The following is a 25,220-nucleotide window of genomic DNA, read 5'->3' as shown; positions in this document are numbered from 1 at the left end:
TACAAGGTACCAATTACTGAAGCACTATAAATTAAAAATCATTCAGGGCAAGCCCTTCATCACAGAGTTCGGAGAGAGATGGCCAGCTCTGTTTTCAGAGAGCGAGGTGATTTTTTTTATATTTTAATAGATGCACATGTATACAAAAATAACCTCAGCTGAACTTCTTTGTTTGGTTTACACCAGTAGATGAACTCCTGTCCTTCCTGCTATGACACTTGATGGATATTATAGAGAGGCGAAGTCCCGCCCATCTACTTCCAACCCATGGGACCCCGAAGCGAAAAATTATACATTGACGTCAATGGAGAGAGAAAAGTCATCTTTCGATCCCGTTTGAATTGTGCCACGAATGACACATATGATGTTTGTGAAATTAAAAGAACATTTTGCAAAAAAAATAAAAATGTGTCGTAAAACTATGAAGTTACACATTTTTTTGTGTGAAACCGCTCAGTGAACTACAGGTCTCTTTTCTCGCACAATACGCGTCACCATCACAAAGATGGCCGTCACGTTAGCAAATTTCACCTGTTTCTTTCAGAATGAGGCGAAAAAGTATAAAACGAGGTGAAAATCACTACAAGTCTGGGCATGTTGAGAGCTGTACATACACGAAAGGGGAGTTAGCCGGTTCTGTAAGAGCCAGCATGCGGGACCGGCTTTACAAGGTTTCAGTGAGTAATATGAGTGCAATGTTTAAGGTTAATGTCAGCTAGCTAACATTAGCTAACAAGGTACACTAACATGTTTTGTTTTAGCAACTAGTTTTCTCCTTAAGAACTTCGTGGTCTCTGTGTATGCTGTGGATAACATTAGTGTTCAGAAGAATAAGATACACTCCCGTGTTCTGTTTTAGTTGCTCTTCAGATTGAAGCGGCCAGTTTTATATCGACTATATGTGTGATCTCCTTTTTACATCTCGTTGTGTCATTTGAGTTTATTTGCTGTGTGTAGATTCAAGGATTTTGGTTATCTTGTCCAGGGATGCAAACTTGTCACCTTTCGGCGAAATTCGCCGTTTTGAATCCAAAATAGGTCGTTTGTGTGATCCATGTAGATCTGCAATACAAATATTTTGGGGTATGGGAGGGGGTCTGGGACCCGGATTAATGTGCGGCCGCAAGCTTTTTTTATATATTACAATGAAGCGCGAACTGTGTGCTCGAGTCTTCCTGCCTGTCGGCTCTGCTCATGATGTATAATAAGGCTCTGCTGCTCGGCGAAGATGGTCTAGCTTCAGCAGCTACATTGCCTACGGTGCGTTCGTTAATATTAACTGTGTGGTTCGGAGTCACTGTGGCACAGACTGGACCGCTGGTGAACAGCTGTTATAACGGGCCGTTCAGGTGTTCAGAGCAGAGCTCCCTGTCGGAGCGGCAGAGCGTGATGTGCACTGAAAAGTTTTTTTTTTCCGTCGCAATATTATCGTTGAGCTAGCTAACTAGCATACATTGTCACTATCTGCTAACGTTAGCTTTAGCCTTCGTTTTCTAATCGTTTTTTTCATAGGCTATAAACAGAGGTGGTATAAGTATATATCTTGTACTTGATTAAAAGTAGAAGTACTCAGTTATTTTACTTGAGTAAAAGTAGAAGTACTCAGATCTTGTACTTGAGTAAAAGTAGAAGCAGCCTACTCAGATCGTGTAGGCTACTTGAGTAAAAGTAGAAGGACCAGAGTGTAGGAATACTCTGTTACAGTAAAAGTCATGCATTCCAAATGTTCCTAAAGTAAAAGTAGAAAAGTATTATTATCAAAATATAGTGAAAGTAGCGACAGTAAAAGTAGTCATTTTGCAGATTGGTCCATTTCAGAATAATATGATATGTTTTATAATGAATTATCATTACAGTGTTATCAAAGCTGGTAAAGGTGCAGCTCGTTTGAATGACTGTATAATGCAGGGTAGCTTGTGAATTTACTCCAGGTGGGACTAAAGTCTGATTTAAGACTTGATTATATTTCACATCATTCGTCCACATCTGTAAAGTAACTAAAGGGATTAAATACATGTAGGGGAGTAAATAGGTGTATATAGGATATATATATTTGTATACATATCTGTAAATTGTATAATTTTATTTTTCGTATTTGGCATTTCTCTTTTGTCCACGGAAATACACTTGGCCCTTTCTCTTTTCCATGTGGAAAATGGCAGCTGCATATTCTGCTTTTCTCATCTGGCTCCCTGTCTGCTCGTTTACAATGAGACAATTATATAATTAATTACTAATAATCATTTAAACCTGTTATTACCAATATTTCACAAATTCTTCATGTAAACTTAAGAGCACAGCTGTATGTTGAGTATGTCAGCTTTGCTTGGTTCATCTTACTGGGGGGCAGCTACATGGATGTCGGTGCAGTCCACAATAATTTTGCAGTTGAAGGCAGAATGAATTTATTATTGACTCAGAATGGAGCACAACTTCATGTCATACAATACATTTACTTTATTTGTAATTGTGTAAAAAAATATGAGCATTGATTAGCAAGCAGGACCTGCAGGAACAGAGAATGGTGATGGATGGAGCTGGAAAGAGAGAAGAATAAAGAAAAAATATCAACTTTATTATCGGATATTAAAAATTCTATTTCAAAACAAGTTGCCGCTCCTACAGTTTTCTAGTATGTAAAGATGATTTCACATGACCAATGCAAAATATCACACTCAATACATGTGTGTCTCTGGGGGGTGCATTGTGCCTTTGATGTATATAAATAATATACCATAACCAAATACTATTACGTACAGTGGAAATCAGGTTGCCAGAGCAGGTCAGACCAGTGTGCATGTTCCTCAGGGTCTCAGCAGTTACAGGTGAGGTAAAGAAAATAAAAGAGAAAAAGGTCAGTAACAACACTTTAAAGTAACAACACTGAATAATTATCTCTTTTAATAATTTTCTCTCAGTAATCACACAACTACTGTCTTTCCAACAAACACATTGACTCACTCTCACTATCATCACAATGAAACACGTCCAGAAGAATGTCCTGCAAAGCTGCCTGCCTGCCTTCCTTGCTTCGACTCTCCCTGAGCTGCCTGATCTTTTAATGTTCAATGTTAACCATTTGTGCAGATAGCATTAAGTAGAAAAGATCGCTGATGCTAATGTGGCGTTAGCCTACCTCCCGCCCCCTTAGCACCTGGTGGAGGGGGCGATAGGTTACTCTTCAAATGTTTCACAAAATACTTACCATCATGACTACTCTTAGTGTTTAACATTTTGGTTTACGTCACGTTAAGGCTAATACAAATGACAAGGCTAAGTAATGTAATGTAATGCTAACTAACATGCTCGCTACTAGCTAGGTAGCTAACTTGACTATGTTCCATGCAAAACATGTATATTACCTGATATGTTTGGTCCAACGACTCCTGGTCCTTTCATAAGACGGGAAGCGATAGAACGAGCAAGTGGTATGATCACTTTTGTGATTACAACCTGGTACAAAGCACACAGGCATCTTGTAAAAGTGAATTTTTTGTAGCAATCTCTTATATTTATTGGAGGGAATAAATCAGTCTTCTTCTTCTTCTTTGCTTTAATTGCGAGATCTTCTTCTTTGCTTTGCGAGTCGCAACCAGTCTTGGAGCATTATCGCCTATGACATCACTTACGCGACCCAGAATGCATTTGGGATTTGTAGTCTTTCTAGTTGCGTATTTAACGTAGTCTTATATTTCAACAGTTTTACAACAAACTGTGACTTTTTTTACATGGAAATGATTGTTTAAGATTGACAAACATCATATGTGTCATTCGTGGCACAATTCAAACGGGATCAAAAGATAACTTTTCTCTCTCAATTGACTTCAATGTATAATTTTCCGCTTCCGGGGTCCCATGGAGGCTCCCAGAAGGGGAGGGAATTCGCCCCTCTATTATAGATGCAACAGCTTTAAACAAAACATTTTAACCTGTATCACAATGTGTTGCAGGTAAACGCAGAATTCACCCGCATCACCACCGTTACGCTGCTGCCTACCTTCATGTCTCAACTGGATCACCATTCGTCTCAGTTGATGAAGGTTTTCAAAAAGAAGGGGGGAACAGCAGGACGCAATTTGGGCCTGATCATGGCAGCCATCGACAAGGTATGTAGTTGTATTCAATTGTGTAGTTTTGGCACTGCAACACCATATTCTATTTATCTCTCTCTCTTGTTGTACCTCTCATATAAATATATTTTAACCTCTCTGACCCCCTTTCTTTGACTTGCCAAAAATCAGCACACAAGCATAATCAGTATTCTTGTGTGAAGATTTTGAAAATGTGTTTGTCCCTCAGGATCCCACATTTGAAACACGACGGGTGTCCTTAAAGCGCTCTGCGTCTACATGAATGAAAGTTCAGAGAGCTTCATAAAGGAATATTTGGTAAGTTGAAACATAGCCAAACACAGATATATATATATATATATATATATATATATATATATATATATATATATATATATATATATAAACTTTAAAGTAGAGACACTTTATACTGATATACACCTTAACATCAGCAGGAGAGGACTCTTTAAAGTAGAGACACTACATACTGATATACACCTGAACATCAGCAGGAGAGGACTCTTTAAAGTAGAGACACTGCATACTGATATACACCTGAATATCAGCAGGAGAGAACTCTTTAAAGTAGAGACACTACATACTGATATACACCTGAACATCAGCAGGAGAGGACTTTTTAAAGTAGAGACACTACATACTGATATACACCTGAACATCAGCAGGAGAGGACTCTTTAAAGTAGAGACACTGCATACTGATATACACCTGAATATCAGCAGGAGAGAACTCTTTAAAGTAGAGACACTACATACTGATATACACCTGAACATCAGCAGGAGAGGACTCTTTAAAGTAGAGACACTACATACTGATATACACCTGAACATCAGCAGGAGAGGACTCTTTAAAGTAGAGACACTACATACTGATATACACCTGCACATTTGCATAATATGTCCTCTTTAAATTAAAAGCAAAAATAACTACTTAAATAATTGAATTTGTTTTTTATTCAAAGTATTTGCTGCTACTTTGGTTATATTGTTCATGTACATTCAAAACTACATGTATTTATTTACAATGGAAAATAATAAAAGGATTTGCTCATTTGTTTCATATTATAAAATGATGTGTGTCAGGGCTAGTTCTCATACTGATAATCATGAATACTATGTTCTAATCCCACTTTAGGAGGTTGAACTTCCAACAACACAAATGGAGCCAATGGTATTGGGACTCTATCTCGTGAAACAAGAAGGAGCAGAGCCCAGGGAACCACTTGCGGATGTTGGTGTCATCATCGAGGGTGTTGGAGTGCTGCGAGAGCTGAAATACTTGGCAAATGGATGGGCATTACTGCTTGGACTGATTTACAGCCTCAATCTGAGCTACCCCAAGGAGCTGAAACATACATTTGAAATCATTCAAAAAGTATTGATGGGTTGGATGGCAACAGACTGTCAACCAAGGTGCAGGTTCTGAAAAACAGATTACAAGAGTAATCCCAAGGACAAAATACTGTGACAGAGATAACGTCCAGTTAATTTCCATCTCGGTACATTCTCTCACACACACGCACACACACACACCACACAACCCACACACCACACACAGAGCCACACCGCACACACAGAGACACACAAATACCACACACACAGACACACAAACACCACACACACAGACACACACAATTGTGTTTCTGCTTTTGAAAGTTCAAGGCATATGTTCATATATAACAGAGGCTAAGATCTACTGTAACACATTATGTGCTTGGGCAATATTATGTGATGCGTTTCATCTAAGTGTTTGGAAAGACATTAAAAACACCATACTTCGTAGTAAAGTTGCATTTTATAAAATGTTCATATAATAAGTCATTGTTGTAGCTTTTCAGCCCACATGTTAACTTCTTGAGTCACTCGTGTTTCTCGTCACTGTCAAATTCAGCAGCTGTGGGTTTTTTATGCCAAGAGCTTTACAATTCTAATATGTGCACCTACCACCATTGGGTTGTCGGAGTTAAGTGTTTTTTTGTTGTTGAATTGTTGTCGCAATTCAGATGGTTGTTTGCAAAATGCAATGTTATAAGTGTACACTACTGCACTTTGTCTAAAATTAACATTTTAAATAAAGTGAGGGGAATACAAATTACTGAGTTGTAGTCATTTGAATTACTTATATTGATAGAGCAATTTGGATTAAAGTATGTTGAGTGCAAATAACACAATCCTACAACATAAATTGAACTAATTTGTGTTAAGTGATTACAACCTAACTGTGTTAGGTAAATCAGTGCACACTTTAAGTAAATACAACATAATTGGGTTAAGTAAAAACATCAATTTAACTAAATTCAACATAACTGTGTTAAGCAAATACAACATAACTGTATGATGTAGAATTTAATTAAGATGCTTAGGTAAGCTTTACTTAAATCCAAGAAGTAAATATTAGTTTACTAGTCTGTTTCCTATTTACTTAGCCTTGTTACGTGCAACCGTTTGACATAACTGGATTAAGTCAATCTAACATTTAATTTATTTTAGTGTTGAGTAACCTCAATGGTATTGAACACATTTGTTGTTCAATGTAGTAATGAATATAATTTAGTTCCAATTTGATATAATTACGGCAGACATGTTTGTTAACTTTAGTGTGCAAGTAATAAAAGTATTATTTGAATGTGCAAATGCTGTAATCAGTTTGTTTCACCTTTTCTACTAGAACCATTGCCAACAGCTACCATCCCACCAACTGAATACCCTGATAAATAAAATAAAGAAATGTAAACTCCTGTCTCCTTGTGGTTTGTGGCTCCAGTCTGAACATTCATCTCCAACAATAAGACAACATAGTACCATAGTAACCCATAGTACAATCAGTGGCGGTGCCAGAGTATTTTTGTTGGGTAATCTATGGTAGGGCTAACCCATCCAGTGGTGGGGCTCAAGTCAGTATTTGTAATGTAATTCAGTGGCGGATTTAGGATTGTAGGAGATCCGGGGCTTAGCCCAGGAGTTGTTGGGGAGTGCAGGGGTAAAGTGTTATTTTTTTACAAGTGGGGGGTGGACCAAACATCCTTAAGGGGGGTCGTCGCCTCCTTTAGGGAGGTCTGGGGGCATGATCCCCCGGGAAGATTTTTTTTTAAATATTGAAGTTCAAAGCATCAATCTGGAGCACTTTGAGAGCAACATTAACCCTACCTTAATAATACCTTAAAGCGGACAAAAGGCACTGGAAAACACTTATTCATTAACACCCTTTGATGAAGCAAACTAAGTCCTTAACTCACTCAAATACAGTCGTTTACTTATTTCAGTGAAACGAATGTGCGTAGAGTTTTAAAGCATGCGGATAGTCTCACTTTGATTCTGGCGCATTGCTTATCGTTTTATAGATCTATTCTCATCAACCATATTTGTTTGTGACGTAAAGAGTGTAAGAGTCACGTTTCTGAATCGGACACTCTGAGTGGATGCAGCCACAGCCAATCGGAGTCTGATTCAGAGGGTTGCCTGTCAGTTCCGTTGCTGTGGTTCCGTTGTTAAGTGTACTGAAACGAGAGCCGGTATAATTCCAAAACAATATAAAAATTAGAATACGTTATTTTTGTGTCTTAAAGGTAGACTGAGGTATGAAGGGTTAACGTTACATCTTAGGATAATTTTTAGTCATGTTCTGTATATAACATACACGGGTATAATAATGTGGTTACTCAATGTTTACTAGCTATAACGTTAACATTACATCACTCTTTTTCACTTCTTACTCAGTCAGCCAGAGTGCAGATATCACCATTAGATTCACAAACCTGAAACATCATCCATTTCTTCACTACTGGTGATGACATTGTTGTCAGCTGCTGATACTACTGCTGCTGCTGCAGCTTGTGGCGCCTTTTTCAATGAAAATAACTTTCTAATATCCATAACTTTGTAGGCTATTAGCTTAAAACTTGTCGCGCCATAAGAGAGCCATATGGCGATGGGCACTAGGAAGGATCACTTCTTCTTCAGGCAGGCCAGGCTCCAGGATGAAATGACTGTCACGGCCTGGCTCTTGGCCATAACAAAAACGTGGAACGGACGCAATGTAAGGAAAGATATTTATTATTACCATTAAACTAAACAGAGCTACCACAATGGGATGTGTTGATCAGTAAGATCAGTAGTGTATGTGTGGGTGTGTGAACATGGTGTGGTCGTGCAAAGTGTTGACTAAGGTGAAGGGAAACAAAATCATAAGTCAGGTAGCTGCTCTCCAAAACAGATCCTCCAACAGAGAGAGCAAGTAAGTCTCTGGCTCGGGCCTTTCACTCCTCATGACCGTGCCAACAGCCAGGTGCCCTCAATCAGTGCTGAAGGTTAAGGGGACATACACACACACAACAGGTAAAGTAGGGCACAAAGCGCCTCGACCAGCTGCTGTTTCGTTCAGAAAATCTCCTGTTCATTTCCCCAATGACACTGTCCAATGTGCTGAAGAAGAGCCGCTTGCACTCTGTCTCACTTCCTATGTCCTGCTGACCTATAGTACTATCCACCACGTACTGCTTCAGGTGTGTAGGGACTTGGCGAGCTCTCTTCATTGGCGGAGGAGCTGCTGGTTCTGATGCGTCAGCTGAGCTGCCAGTGGAACACTGTGCCCAAATGGCTTGGAACTCTGAGTCAATCCAGAGATGCTCCACGCAATCCAACGGACTTTTAACAACCTTCACTCCAGTGTAGAGGTCTGTTTTTTTATCCTGCAAGACTTTGTTAGGAGGGTCCAGAAGGGCGAGGATTTTGTGGACCATAACCGCAATAAATTTGAAGTGGGGTTCTTGAACTGCTTTTAGGAGACCTGCTGCCTCTACTCTTAGTTGGGTGGGAAGACCACTGCTGTCAATCTCCGCAAGGAACTGCTCGACAGCGTCATAATTGTTGACTATGACTGACATGGTACCTAGGTGACCGGTCCACCTTTGGTCCAATAACCTTTTCAGGCATTGTCCTGTGTACACACACAGGGCCGTGGGAAGTAGGGGTGCTGAGGGTGCTGCAGCACCCCCTGGTGGAGGACAGGGTATCTGCACTTCCACAAGATTAAATACAAATATAATACAACAAAAATAATTGTCAGCCTTGATGTAACAACATTCATAATTAAGTAAAGATAACACCCTTTTCACCCCTGTTACATTTTCCATTTGCCCTGTACGATGGGCGCTGTAAGTGATGAAAGTGGGGGATGTTGGCTTATCAGGCGCCCGCAGCTCACAGCCAGCGTGAGAGAGAGAGAGATAGATAGAGAGAGGGGGTGCACCGGTACCGGCGGGGAATGTTGTTAGCATCTGCTGCGCTAACGGATATAAGAAGCCGTTTCTACAATAATGTTGAGGGAGAGCTCTCCTGTCAGACTGAGAGGCTCAGTGAGGTAAAGGACTCTGAGTGTTTAGATAGTTCACTTTAGTCTAAGTTGTCTCAGTGGGTCTCAAATGTTTTGATCACAATTTATGTAAACAAATATTTACAAGGCACTCCTTTATAATTATTAGAATAAATAAAAACAGGTTTGAAATCATTCCAATGTATACTATAGGACAGTAAACCAAAAATATTGTTTAAAACTGGAGAGATTTAAAAATATGCATAAATAAATAAATGTTAACTGATAAAAGAAGATATAAATGAACCACAAAAATAAAACATTTACTTGTTATTGGTGTGGAGGAAACTTCTGTGTAGCAATGCAATGGGAGTCACCGACCCATGAAGGAGACACAGGACGAGCAGGAGTTCTGATGTCAAACACTGATATTGAATACAAGCATCGGCCGGAGAAATTCACATCACAAGTCACATAGTCAAAGGTTCTGACTGCACGGGTGGGTTGCCATGTCAATTCTGATCAGCCTCCCATCTTGGTAGACCATTTAACTAGCTTACAGAGAGTCAAATCAACATATTGGGGATGCGCATTGATACCTGGAGACTGTCTCTGACCCCTGTTGTGCTTTGAAGCCAGCGTTCTCAGAGTCGTATAACTCCCTACTTCCTCCAGATCAAGTCATAAAACTTATAGTATCAACATGCGGCTACATTATCACGTTCCTTACGGGAGATAAGGATCAGGGCTGATCGTAAATGTCAACACACAGGAAAGGGTTAATTTCTTGGAGTGAAGACAGAATTATTCCCTCACAATTGGCTATGGTAGGTCATCGGTTATGTTCACATACTTATTTGATTATTAAAATGCAAACCGATCTTTTTCATATGGGTGTTTTAGAGTTGTACCCCCTAGATCAGTATCTAGTAATTGGACGCTCAAAGTGCACCAGATTGAAGCATTTTAATTTAAAATGTTGAAAAAGATCTTCCCGGGGGGGCACCCCTGGACCCCCCTAGAGGATGTGAAGTCCACCCCCCAATTAAAATATGTTCATGCAATACTGAATACATTTGAAGCCTTTTTATATAAGCAGTCCACCATATCAATATATTTCTCTGTTTGTAGTGTATTGGCATTTTGTAGAGCTTTTTCATTGCCAGCTAAAATCTTGCCTAGGGCAGCAAATTGGTCAAAACCGGCCATGGTGTCATCCCCACAGCACCCCCCGTTTCAAACATGTTCCCACGGCTATGCACACACATCAAAAAAGACTTGCAGAGTGTTCTCCGAGGACATGGCATGAATAACCACCAGATGTAATTGGTGGTTGAAGCAATGCACATATGGGACCTCTCTCTCAACTTTCTCCTGCAGTATTTTCTGTACGCCTCCTCTTTTCCCTGACATCACACTTGCACCATCATAGCACTGGCTGGGGATTTTGTCTGTTGTGAAGCATGCCTTTCTTAGCTCAGAAATGACAAGGTCTGTCAGACTTAGGGCATCACAATGCTTCGTAGTGGCCATTACCAGCAGTCTCTCACGAATATCATTGTTCTTATTTAGATAACGGACCACGATTGACACATTTTCACGACCTGTTGGATCCTTGGTCCCGTCCACCTTTAAAGTGTACCAGCTGTCTCCTATTTCTTCAACTATTTCACTGGTCACTATTTCACTCATGAGCCCTATTATTTAGTTTTGAATGTCATGTGAAGTGTGTGTGGCATTTTTCGGAATAGTGCTGAATGCCTTTGCTAAGGCCGGTCTTTCCTCAGTGTATATTCCCTCATAGACAAAAACAGTCCACTTTCCACCTCTTCTCTTGACTCCACAGCATCCGAGGTCCCCCTGAGCGGTTGCTGTTGTGACACAAGGAACTCAAGGATGTCCACGATCGCACTTAAATATTGGCGATTTCTTGCCAGTTGCCCCTCATTAACAAGCGTGGAGAGCTCAGATCCTGTAGCACTACGAGCACCATATTTGATCCAGAGAGCGTTGCATTTCAAATGTTCCTTGCTGGATGCATGTCTTGAAAAATCTTTGGTGCTATCAGTTGCACATTTCCAATTACAGAAGCCGGTTTGTGTGAAGGCTTTGTCTGCATTAGCACCACACCCTATGTTAAACTTTCAACATGGAAAGCAAAATGCAGCATCAGCCACAACTGAATATTCCAGCCACTTTCTTCAATTAAACCAATTCTTGGTAAAGGTGCGTTTTTGGCCATTAATTATTCGGACAGGGTAGGACTGCAGGATAACCTGGGCTGGCCCCTCTGTCCCAAGATCGTGGCATTAAAAGGTGGAGCTGGAGGCGGCTATTGACCCATTCTAGTGCTTATTGTGGAACAAGATGCTCTGGCCGCCGCCGGGACATCTTCTCTGGCTGGTGGAGTTAACTCGCTCTGAACTAAATCCCTCTATGGAAGCTCGGCCTCCACAATATCTTTGCTGCTGCCAGAACTACCAGCCTTCTTGTTGGACAACCACTTTCGGATATCCATCCTGACCTTTTCATAATAAAGTGACTAATATATAAACCAAATGTAATATTGGATAAAATACTACACCAAATGGACAGACACAGATTAAAAGCAAAGCCCCCTGGTTTGTCTCTAGAGTCAAACTGCCATGAGAAAAATCGGTACCACTTTACAATAAGACTACCCTTATAAAGGGTTTACGAATAGTTTGTAATTCATTTATTAATTAAGTTAAATCATTAATAAGCTTTTATAAGATTTGAGATAAACAGGGCAACTGTGACCGGTTGCTTGCCAAATAGTGAGCCCACATTTATCTGTACTGCTAAGCTTTATTAGAAATGTTAGTAACTCATTAATAAATGGGAATGTGTTTTACACTTTACAATAAGGCTCCCTTTTGGCAGTTATAAATGTTAGTAACTCGTAAAAAAAAATTGTCATAAAGAGATGCCAAGAAACATCAAGATGGAAGGGGTCTAAGGACAGAGGGTGTCATATTGTCATACTGATATTCTGTACAAACTGTGAAGTCCACTGAGACAAATGTAACATTTGTGATATTGGGCTATATAAATAAACATTGATTGATTGATCGACTGAAGGCGGGGTATAACCTCACTGAACAACACATACCAAGGATGCTGGCTGATGAAGAAGACAAAGTAAGCTATCCAATATAAGGTTTAGTCATCTTGCCAATAGTGAGCCTGTGTTGACGTATGAAAACTATGTTAGAACTGGTTTATAAATGGTTCTTAATGATTAATAAAGTGTTTACAACTTAATTAATAAATTAATTATTTATGAATCTTTTATAAGGGTAGTCTTATTGTAAAGTGGTACCGAAAAATCGAAATCAATGTTCCACAATCCGTCACTAGATGTCACTCATTGTACCAATACGGTTTATATCATACACAGCATATTATTATTATTATGGTAAAAATCGAATATAAACTAATGTAATATTGAATCCCACACTTGACGGTTGAGAACATAAATTCGTAACTTACCTCGTTTAAAGCTTTGTTGTAGTACTATGTCAATATTTATAATATATTTCGAGGGAAGGTAGCTTACATTGAATTACAAGTAGAAGAAGAAGAAGTAGAAGAAAAAGTAGAAGAAGAAGAAATACGCTAACGCTACAAACAGGCACAACTCTGTTACTCTGTTTTTACCATAGACTGGTTTTTACTGACATCTAACATTTTATTTCACCTTGCTTTATGTTTTTTAATGCACATTCAAAAACGGGAGCATTTTGCGTTGTTTCAACCGGGTACCGGCCACCGAAAACAGGGACTTTGCCCAGAAAACGGGGATGTTTTGGTCTGTGGACTGTGTTTACAGCTAAGCACACACGCTAACATGAATTAAGACTACAAGCTCACTTGGGGTTGAGGCTTTTTTACACGTTGCTTGACTGCCTGCCCACATATCTGATCCAAACATAGTAACGTATATTGGGGAAAATAATTATTTAAAGTTATTTAATAATTGTGACATTTATCGTACTTTTTGATGGATGAATGATGCTCAAAGGGAGGGGGCAAAGAATACAACTGAGGGGGCAATGCCCCCTTTTGCCCCCTCGTGGCGCCGGCTCCTTCTTCAGGGCAGGGAAGGTTACGCAGTACGCAGGGTACTGTCCCGCAGCGGCTGCCTCTCTGGTGGACTCCGGTACTGCACATTACTCCCGAGACGTTTAAATTTTTTTTTTAAAAAAACATCCGGGGCTTTTCAGAAAACATCCGGGGCTTAAGCCCAAGTAGCCACCCCCTAGCGCCGCCACTGATGTAATTACATACACGCTATATCGCACCCCTTGACAGTGAAACGCCATGCATGAGGCTTTTATTAGCTTTTATTCTTCTCCTTCTATCAGCTAAATTACATCGAGAGCAACAGGTGTGAGTTAAACAATACAATAGCGGCTAGCCTATTCTGCTAATTCCAAGTTGTTACATGCTACGCAGCGGCAGAAACAAGAAAAGTTGGCATATAGAATTGACACAGAGAGGGGGAGAGAGAGGGACAGAGAGAGAGAGACACAGACACAGGTAAACAGAGAGAGACAGAAACAACACACAACAGGTGGCCTGTGTCTCTATTGTCATACAAAACACTTTTTCAAATGACCCATTATTACAAATATTCAAAACTCACTATTCACTCTTCAGGTGGGTCAGGTGACTCTGGCACCTGTTCGACTTGTACCTCAATGCGAGGGCGTTTAAGAACAAATCTATCCATCTGAAATATACAATTAATCCTACAAGTTCTGCTGTCAGTCTGCAATTTACTCAGCGCAAGTTTGGGGACTTTTCACTGTGAACGTGACGTATCAGTAATGCGTGATGCAACAGACCCAACGTTTGTTGCTCTGATTGGCTGTAGGTCTATTCAAATTCCATTCGGACTCGGAGGCATTTTGATCTGATCACGGCTGCGCTGATATTATAACGCGAGAGAATTTCCAGACCTTTAGTGTATAAAACTCCACTACTTAGACTATTCCTTGCACCCCTCTAACATAATCCTGAATGGTCTCAACCATATTGCGTCAGTAACATGCACTTGTTGTTACAGCAGGATCAGTTTGTGTGTTGTGGACACACTGGTAGATTTTCGCAATCCGTGTTCTCAACATGCTTACTTTAACATACTTTTTCATGGTCGGGCTAAGGTAGGGCTAAGCCATTTCTTGGTATGGCTGTAGCCTACCCCAGCCATACCCTGGCGCCGCCACTGAGTACAATGATCAATGAACCCAAAAAACACATGTTAAGAAGTCATAAAAGCACCAGAGCATAATTAAGACACAATAAAAACACAATAAAACAAAACTTACAAATGAAATTTAAAACAAACAAAATAAAAACATAGTATTAAATGGAATAAAATCAGGCACACCGGTTACCCAAACGCCTGCCCAAACAGGAATGTCTTTCAAATAGTTTTACAAGAGTCAACAGACTCCGCAGAGCGTAGATGAGCAGGCAGAGCATTCCATAAGTTAGGAGCCACAGCTGCAAACGCTCGATCACCGCGGGTTTTAAGATGGGTGCGTGGAACAGACAGTACATTTTGCCTCTGAGACCTGAGTGGGCGGGCTGATGTATGAGGGTGAATTAAGTCAGTCACATAAGCAGGAGTCTGACCGTGCAATGCTCTGTAGGTGAGAGTGAGGATTTTGAACTGTATCCTATAGGCTACAGGGAGCCAGTGAAGAGATCTCAGTATTGGGGTAATGTGGGAGCATTTGTTTGACCGGGAGAGAAGTCTTGCAGCTGCATTCTGGACTGACTGCAGGCGACCAAGAGCAGACAAACTGAGAGAGGAGAACAATGCGTTGCAGTAATCAATGCGAGATTAAATAAATGCATGGATAATCATTTCTAGGTCGGGTGTAGAAACTACAGATCTCAGCTTGCTAATATTTCGTAGGTGGAAGAAACATGATCTCGTCAGTTGCTTAAGATAGGTATCAAACGATGTGGATTGGTCAATTAGCTAAATAGCTAATTAGCTTAGGCAATACTAAAGCATGAACCAAACAAGTGTAACGTTAGCTTTCTAGCTTGCTTACCTTCATATTTGTCTTTGTTGTTCTCAGTTTCTCAGTTCTGCAGTTAGTCTCACGTTTTCAAATGCAATGTCTGATCATGCAGATGGATTTCAATGTGACGCCGCGTATCAAGTGTGACGTGAATCCAAGCTACAAGGAATAATGGTGCGTTCAGGTTCACACGGCTCAGAGACCAGACCACTGCTCTGACGCTTTGAAAGCAACTTCGAGGTTTTAACAGTATCAGGGGCACAAAGGCCATGGTGGCCGTAGGACGTACTATTATTTTCGGTGCTTCACGGCCAGACCGAGGGGCCATGGCCGCTGGTGAAAATCCTACCCTGCCTGCAACACAAACCGCTTTCTGTGCATGGATCGCTGTGCATTCGTGTTGTGTGGTTTTTTTGAGACTCCCCTGACGGTCACCCGATTCGTGCTTGTAATTTGTTCTATCTATAGCCAATCAGATGTCTCCTCCATTCTAAGCCAATCACATGAGCGCACCCCCACGAGGGAATGATTTCTTGCGTTAATGACGTAGCGCTTCATATACGCATTTTGCGCTGTCCGGAGCTGACAGGTCCATCTCAGGACACCTCCACTCTCAGTACATTTCCACTTTCCGAACAAGGAATGCACGCAATTACAATCTTTTATATTATTAAGGTACAGCGTCACTTTCCGAACCATTGATGAATGCTTGTGTACACAAAAACGGCAGGTAAAACCATTTTAAATGTGTGTTTCCTGTATGGCGAATACATCATTATATATTTTTCAAATTAATGAAAGCTCAGCGCAAGTTCAATCAGGAAGACCAAGCTCTTCATTCATATTACATGTCATTTCAATACTCTCTCCTCCCTCATTAAAGGCATACTTGTCAACCCTCCCAATTTTCGCAGGAGACTCCCGATTTCATTGCCCTCTCCCGGTTTCCTCCCGGGGTCATATTTCTTCCGCGGTCATATTTCTCCCGCATTTCTCCCGATTTCTGACAAAATCAGATTTACACACGATTGTTTCCACTCGGACTTTAATGCAGCTACACCATTGTTTGGTTTCCATGGTAACACGTCTCTTTAGTAGCGCGCGCAACTCAAAGTTTGAGAGGGTGAGGCAGATATTCACAGAAAACATAACAAGAATTGACAACTACTCTATTCTCTGCTCACTCCTTTCCTGTAAAATACAGGTCCAGCCCACACATATGCTCCATCAAGGATGGTGCTACAGGCCGCAAGGCAGTGCACTTACAACTACAATAAACATGTTAATGTTAATCTAACAGCTCCGGCGATCCACTAGCACCCCGCCCCCCCACCAATTTTGAATTTTGAAATGCTCCCTATTTCTGAGGTATTTCTGAGTATATAAATATAGTTGTTTTTTTCAAAATACCAAACAAGATCCTGCATTTTAGCCACGCCTCATTTCCCTCTATATGCTCTTTCCACCCCTGTTTTTGCAAGGGGCTGATTCTGTGAGCTGCAGCTGACCACGCCCCCCCTGCAGGAGAGGGGACCGTGCTTTGAGATCAGCTGCTAGGCTGCAGCAGGGAGAAGAGGGGGACAAAAAGAGATCTCCGTCCTCCGTGTTTTATTCTTAGATTTAAACTTTAACGGACATGTTGACCGTTGAAAAAAAATCTAACTGAAACTCTGCCGCACGGTCCCCTCGTTCCTTGGAAGAGGCGGAGAGGTGGGTGTTTGTCATCTTCTGGTGGACTAACCATTGAGAATTACAGCGAGGGAGGGATTGCAATGAATAACAGCAGCAGGAGCAAACACTTGCCTCGGGTAGGAAGAAAAAGAGCCACAGCGGAGAATAAACAGAAGGGCAACCATGCGTGGGAAGTCTTCTTCCCTGCTTTTGTGACACACTACAGCTCAACTTACAGGCCTGGCATATGTACTACAGCGTCTCCAGCGCTTTCGAGCGGCAATGGCCGGCGGTGGCCCAACCTCTCATTCCCCTGATAGGAGGAGAATTGGCCATATAGGCAGAGCACCACTTCTGTGACGTAGAAAATAATTCAAATCTGGATCAGTCTGTATCAGATCCGTTGCAGCCCCGTTTTTAGAGATTTGGGTATGGAGGAAAATAGAGAGGGTTGTGTTTTCTGAAACACTGGGGACACATATTCGTGTATAAAAGACGTACAAAAGTGCATTTTGCATGATAGGTCACCTTTAAGTGATTGGGGGCATCACTCCCCAGCTAACCAATCACTCCTCTCTCCATTCTCACAACTCCTCTCTCCATTCTCACAAGCCTATCATTGCACCCGCTAATCCCTTTAAATCTGCTCTTCCCTCTTGTCAGCTGTCATTTCAGGTGACAATATGCAACCCTCCTCCATCCCTCTCGCCTCCCGTCTCCTACAGGGCCAAGCTAAACCTTCTCCCTTCAGACCGGTCCCACCTACTTATCACAACCACCTTTGTCTAGACCCCGGGGGGGTTTCATCGGAGCGGTTTTTCCCCCTCCTGAATGATTATCCTGCAAACTGGGGCCTAATTGCCAAACACCATTCCATTCACCTGTTATAATTCTGGCAATCATTATTACATTCATATTATGTGTTCCGGTAATAAATATGTATTTCATACATCAACGTCTCTCCTGATTGAACTAATATTAGCCTACAATAAGTGGGGAAATTATCAAATAAGAAAATAATTGTCTTTTAAATAACAAACTAAAGGGAAAAATCAATTTGACACAGCTGAAGCTCTGGCCTTCCTTAAAAACTAACTAATTTAATACAAATCACAGTTGTATTACACACAATGCACTGTTTTTAAAGAATTAAAGAAGCCTCACGTGAGTTACTACAAGCTATAAAGTAAATTTTAACAATGTTTTATAGAGTATAAAACATTAAGCTCACTGCGGGACGTTGCAGAACATAGTGTTGCCGACACGTAATTTAGCAGATTCCGTGTCTCCACCACGTAATGCGGTGTTAAGGAGTCGTGTTAATTTCACGTATTTTGATGAGACCAGGGTGATACTGACAGCGCAGCGTCATACTTCCTTAATGAAAAGTAAACCTATAATATTAGACAAATATGAAGAAGTTAGACTTTAAACATCCATGACATAAACACTTTATCCAGGATAAAAGCCACATAGTTTCACCTGCAAGGTGAATATAATATGCAGATTATATTTCATTTGAAAGCCAAAAACATCTGAATGCAGCTTTATAAATAAAATAAAAATAAGAAAATTCATATGTTCCTGGCGGAGTAAACAGTAAAAAAAAAAAAGAATTTGTACTGGCGTTTTTGAAAAGTGCTGGTAAATTCAGCCATTATCACACAAAGTTAAGAATGCAGAACAGCTGGTACAAAAAAATAAAAACGACCAAGTGTTTGAATGCGTACATTAACAGTTTTATGATATTACTGCCCCATCAAAGACACAAGTGGATCTGACTTTAATTATATTTGATTCAAGTGTTTCGTCAACTTAATCTGTTGTTTAAAATAACACTTCGGCATACAGTATGTGACAATGTACGTGTTGCACGGCCAGATACGTCTCGAGAAGCTGACTCAGATGAATGAGGCGAGTAAACACAGCTGACAGCCACCGTGAAACTCGAGCGATTATTCACATTGCGTCCGGTGTGAACGCACCATTATTACAAGTATTATATACAGTGCTTGAATTGGAATAAAAAAGGTGCCAGTACTCTAAATCAGCAACTGTTTCAAGTCAATTTATTTATACAGCCCAAAAACAAGTATTTGGCTCAAAATCATTGTATATCCTATAATGCTGGTGGGTTTGTCTCTTTACTGTATATTTTAGAAAGGCTCACTTTACGTAAACAAAATGACTCAGGGTGCCAAAAAAAGAACTGCTATTTTTATAACATTTTATAACATTTATAAAAAAAAAAATTAAATATTGAAGTTAGATGCATCAATCTGGTGTACTTTGAGAGCAAAATGAAGAGATATATGGATACCTCTCAACATCCATATCAAACAGAACTGTAAGCAGATTAACTTTTTCTTTATGGATATAAAATAAACTAAAGCCTGACTCCTACTGGCGGCTGGTTAAATGACTCCTCGTCCCTGAGTACACTCACCATCTTTCAGCAGGAAAGGAGAGAGGGAATCAATGGAGCCTCCAGGGAGGACACAGGGGAATCCAGACGTTGGTCTATGAGATGTAGACGTAGCACTTTGTATGGAGACCTGAGAGAGAGAGAGAGAGAGAGAGAGACAGAGAGAGAAAGAAACATTATATACTGTATGTGTTCATTATATCTACTATTTCAATATTATTATGTATTGTTTCATACTCACATTGTTAAAAAAGGCTCCAGAAGGCCTTGGGGACAGCAGTATCAGGGGCTGGAGCTGGACAGGCTCTTTCATCAGCACTTCTCCTTCCCTTTGCCAGCCACGACCTCACATACTTTTCTGGATTGAACTGTCCTAGCGGTGGTCCATTGCATTTGATAAAAACCAAACTGGACAGTCGGCTGACAGAGAGAGCATTCCTTTTTGCAGTAAGGATATCATTCATGCTGCTGAATGCCCGCTCACACTCACTAGTGGAGACAGCGATGGTTCGGACTGCTTTTAGTAGAGGCTCCATGGCAGCAGGCGTACGGGATGCCCTGATTTCCTTGTATTCACGAAAGCCCTGAACAGTCTCTCTTCTGTCCACTTTCAGCACTTCGCACAAACGTAGCACCTCTGCGTCCCCATACTGTATGTCTAACTCCTCTTCAGGCCAACTACCAGGATGGAGAACTTTTATGTCATGTATTAGCTGATTGTCCCGGGCCTCCCGGCCATGTAATGGGCTTTCTCTTGTGCTGACATGAGAGGAGGTTGTGGAAGTCATTCTGTGTCTCAGATAGGGCTGCAACGATTAGTCGACATAATCGACGACGTCGATCATAAAAATTCGTCGACGCGGAATTTTAGTGTCGACGCGTCGTATAAAAACAATCAGAGAGCCGGTAACGTTAATTCAAAACTGCGCAAATGTTCATTTGTAACTGCAATGCACTACAGGAAGTGCTGGGGGCAGTATACTCTCCATTGTCTGCCATGACTGCATTCTGTACTAACAACAAAGAAGAAAGAATACGAACGATGGCGGAAAGGAGAGAGAATGAGGGTGATGAAGAGCTCAAAAAAGCGAGACCGAGAGTTTCGAAAGTGTGGGAGTATTTCACAGACGACAAGCCAAAGAAGTCAGTGAAATGCAGAATGTGTAAAGGGGAATTGGCATTCCACGGCAGCACTACAGTGATGCACGAGCATTTAAAACGCAAGCACCCTGGAACCGTGAGGACTGCTACTTTGGATCATGGGTAAGTTTGAGCAAGTTAGCCATAGTCATGTTTACGTTAGCTTACATGTTGGAAAACAGAACATCTCATGGTTAATGCTTGCTAAGCAAACGCTATTTCAGTTATGTTGAGGCTGCGTGTCCACCAACGAGCTGCTAAACAGCGCCAAGCTTACAGCGTAGTAGAGCACACTAGAGCTTTATGGACGCTGTAATTAATTCCAAACTTAAAATAATAATTAACAAGGGTCTGCGAAATGACAAGAATAAAATGCGATTGAATTGATCCTGGGACTGGACAACAGGGTGACATTCACAGGTGTGCAGACTTGAGGTAAAACATGCACTGGAGCCCGGAAAAGGAGCCGTGCCCACAGGAAGCAGAGATGGAGGGTGTGACAGAAATAATCGTTAGATTAGTCGACTAATCGAAAAAATAATCGACCAAATTAGTCGACTACCAAAATAATCGTTAGTTGCAGCCCTAGTCTCAGATTCTCTACCATACTGCGGAAAAACTGACCTGCATGAATCTGTACAAGCCTGCCATTCTCATGCAGGGCAACACCCTTGAAAGATTTCTCAGCTAGAGCTCTATGCACTGTAGTCATATTTGGGCCAGGCATGGAGACCATGGATTCAAAAACTCGTATTTCTTGAGTTAGGAGCCTATCTGCTGTTGGCAGTGTCATCTCTCTGTTTTGGAGTTGCCGAGAGAGGTCGCTGAGCTCTGTGAGCGCATCATACATCAGTCCCAGATTGCTGACAAACGGTGCAGATGTGAGCACATCATCAAGGCCCTTGTACTTTGCTCTGTCTCTGGAATCCCTGCTCATGTCGTTTGCAGCATTTGAAAAGTGATCATGAAGCACTCTGTAGTTTTCCCAGACTGCTCTGACGCTCCTTTCACTTGAAGCTACCCAGCGGATGGACAAAACACGCCCGATCACCAGGAGACGCTGTCCGACTGCTTGTGCACACTGCGCTAACTGCCTCCGATTTTTGGGGGAGGCATGAAACAAAGAGTAGAGTTTATCAAAAAATATTTGAAAATGATTGACCCCTGAGACCTCCTTGACCACATCCCCAACTGCCAGCTCTAGTCAATGATTTGAGCAGTGCCACACAAACAGGCTTGGGAATTTACTACACAACTGGGTAGTGTTATGCCCCTAATATGGGGAAAATATAAGACAAAGGAAACAGAGACGATGTTAGCTTGCTTCAAGTCTTATGTATTATGCCCGCCAACAACATGGTACACATAGCACGCTGTATAATACAGAACATGGATTCTTGATATTAAACAACCACTAACAATGCGCGTACTGCAAACATACATCCAATTTAACACACAAGATGTCACTTTTTAAATGCACAGTACAAACATACATATCCAAATTAACACCCAAACTCCCCTTCTTGGAGCTAAACTACACTATCATAGCTAGCTGCGCTAGCATAGCTAACGGCGCTCGCAAAGCTAGCATACACAGCTACAACAATTACAGAACCTAGAGAAACCCTCCAAAAATACCTCTAACAACTATCACTATTCACATTAATATTATACACAGTCAGTCTACATATATAACGTTTCTCACGGATGAACTCACCTAATATGGGGAAAATATAAGACAAAGGAAACAGAGACGATGTTAGCTTGCTTCAAGTCTTATGTATTATGCACCCGCGGCAAGCAACACGCGCCCTCTGCTGGACAGACCCGGAAGGTCATCAACCATGACTTATATCTATTACACACTCCCCTTCAAAACAGATGTCGTCCCGACATTCTAATCCACAATATTATGCCTACATGTCAGCAACATCTATAACATTTATTAAACACATACCACGCTCACTGTTCAGTCTGGCAAAAGTGCACACACTCAATTTACACATTTAAGCCCTTGGCTTAGTAGAAAGTCCATCATTGTATGACAAACATATGTTCACAAGCTCTCCGTTTGTTTTTGTTTTTTACAGTCCCTGAATGTATGTTGTGTGTGTGAGTGCTCTACTTCTTGCTGCATATGTGGCCAGAAGAAACGGTCTCGAATATGCATTATTTCAGGCTAAACATGTTTAGTACATTTACCTATAAAGTGCAATGTTACAGTCTGGAACTCTTTTCATACATTTGTTTTTGACCTCCTTTGTCACACATAGTTTCAACATAGTCCGTTGCTACCTTGTTAACAGTTCTGCCTGTGCAGCATGTCCAAGTGAACTACACTCCTTTAAAACAGGTGAGTGAGATATGATTGACTGTAACAGTGTCATGTAATGATATATTGTGTGAAAACACAGCCCATAAATGTATCTCATGTCAACAATCACTTTGAATGTGACCTCTGCCGTCCATTTTCCTTTGTATGTGTTCTTTGAGTGTAATGTATGTGCATTTACTCAGTTCAATGGTGTGCAATGTCACTACCCTCATATCCATAGTACTGCTGAAAGTGGTATGGCGGTACAGTGTGTGTCCATGGCACCTTTAAGTTTGTATGCAGAGGTGGTGCTTTTATGTTGTAGCAGTCTGGTGAGCCAAGCCTATCATATGTGAAGACCTTTGGTCGTCTGCATTGTCGTCGATGCCCTTGAAGCTCCTTACTACTGGGGTCACTTTGAGCAGGTGATGGGACAGCATTCTCCACAGGTAGATCCTCAACGTAGCTGTCATTCTCCACAGGTAGATCCTCAACGCAGCTGTTTCCAACGTAGCTGTCATTCTTCACAGGTAGATCCTCAACATAGCTGTCCTCAACGTAGCTGTCCTCCCCCTCCGGCAAGTACCCAACTTCGTGTGCCATTTCTTGTTCTTTCTCTGGCTCAGCTGACAGGTTTTCCTCAGAGTGTATGCATTCAAGCTCCACAGGTGTACTAGTGCACGCAGGATTCACTGTCTCAGGTGGGCATGGATTTGATTGCTGCTTAAGTGGTGCTAGATAATACTCATCATCCTCTTCCTCCTCCCCTGTTTGCTCCGCTTCCTCATTTCTCTCCACACTCTTTCTCTTTGCACGTGGCTGTACTTGAGTTTCCAGCGGCAGGTTGTCACATGGGAGGAGAAGATTACGATGTAAAACCCTTGATCTCCCTGTCCCTCTCTCAGGTCTGAGTTCATAAACAGGGATATCTTGACTCACTTGACGCACAACTGTGTGAATAGCATCTTCCCAGTGATTTCTCAGTTTGCCAGGACCACCGCGAGGTATCATGTTCCTGATTAATACACGATCACCAGGCTGTAATACTGAGCTTCTCACCTTACTGCCATAATGTGTCTTGCTTCTCATAGCAGCTTTGTGAGCATTTTCTCTTGTGATCTCGTATGCCTCCTCCATGCCCTGCCTCCACTTTTCCATGTAACGATGATGATTACTGTCCCCTTGCTCCACGGTCAAGTCGAACAGCATATCAACTGGCAACTGTGGAGAGCGTCCGTACAACAGGTTGAAGGGTGAGAAACCTGTTACATCACTACGAGTACAGTTGTAGGAGTAAATCAGTTTATTTAGTGAGTCTTTCCAGTTAGTCTTTTGTCTCTCTGTGAGGGTCTTTAACATCTGGAGTAATGTTTGGTTAAACCGCTCGACCTGTCCGTTTCCTTGTGGGTGGTAGGGAGTGGTTCTCGACCCAGCAACTCCACAGTACTTGTTCAATTGTGTGAACAATTGGTTTTCAAATTCACCACCCTGATCATGGTGTATTCTTGTCGGAAAGCCGAATCTCAGCACATAGTCGTTAAAGATTTTTTCTGCAACTGTTTTTCCTGATTTGGAAGTCGTGGCGTAGGCCTGGGCAAAACGTGTAAAGTGGTCAACAATTACAAGAATATATTCATAACCACCCTTACATTTGTCATGGTGCAAGAAATCAATTGAGACAAGCTCAAACGGTTGAGTGGTGACAATGTTCGTCAGTGGCGCTCTTGTCTGACGGCTTGGTTTCTTGTGCTTGAGGCACACACATCTCCTCATGACATAATCTTCGATTTCTCGTTGCATGTAGGGCCAGTAAAACCGGTCCCGTACCAAAGATGTAGTCCTGTCTGCACCTTGATGGCCCATTTCATCATGGAGCTCCTTTAATACTTTACTTTTGTGCTTTTCTGGAAGCACAAGCTGTGTTCTGTTTGAAGTTTTCCTGTACAACACTCCACTCTCATTCATCTCCAACTTGTCCCACTCTCTTAGCAGACATAAGATTTGTGAACTGAGTTGTTTGAGTTCTGAGCCTGATGGCTTCTTTTCTGCCAGCTTGTACTGAATCACTGCTCCAACATTGGGATCATTTCTTTGGTCATGTTTGATCTGTCCTATTGTCAATGGAATGATGGATGCGTCTACAGTTAATGCTGCACAACTTAATGAGACACCCATGGACCATGACACACTGGATTCATCCTGGTTCTCCA

The sequence above is a fragment of the Notothenia rossii genome (assembly GCF_949606895.1).
Source record: "Notothenia rossii genome assembly, chromosome: 7".
In the NCBI taxonomy this organism is placed as follows: Eukaryota; Metazoa; Chordata; class Actinopteri; order Perciformes; family Nototheniidae; genus Notothenia; species Notothenia rossii.
Note: the sequence above shows the minus strand (reverse complement) of the source record.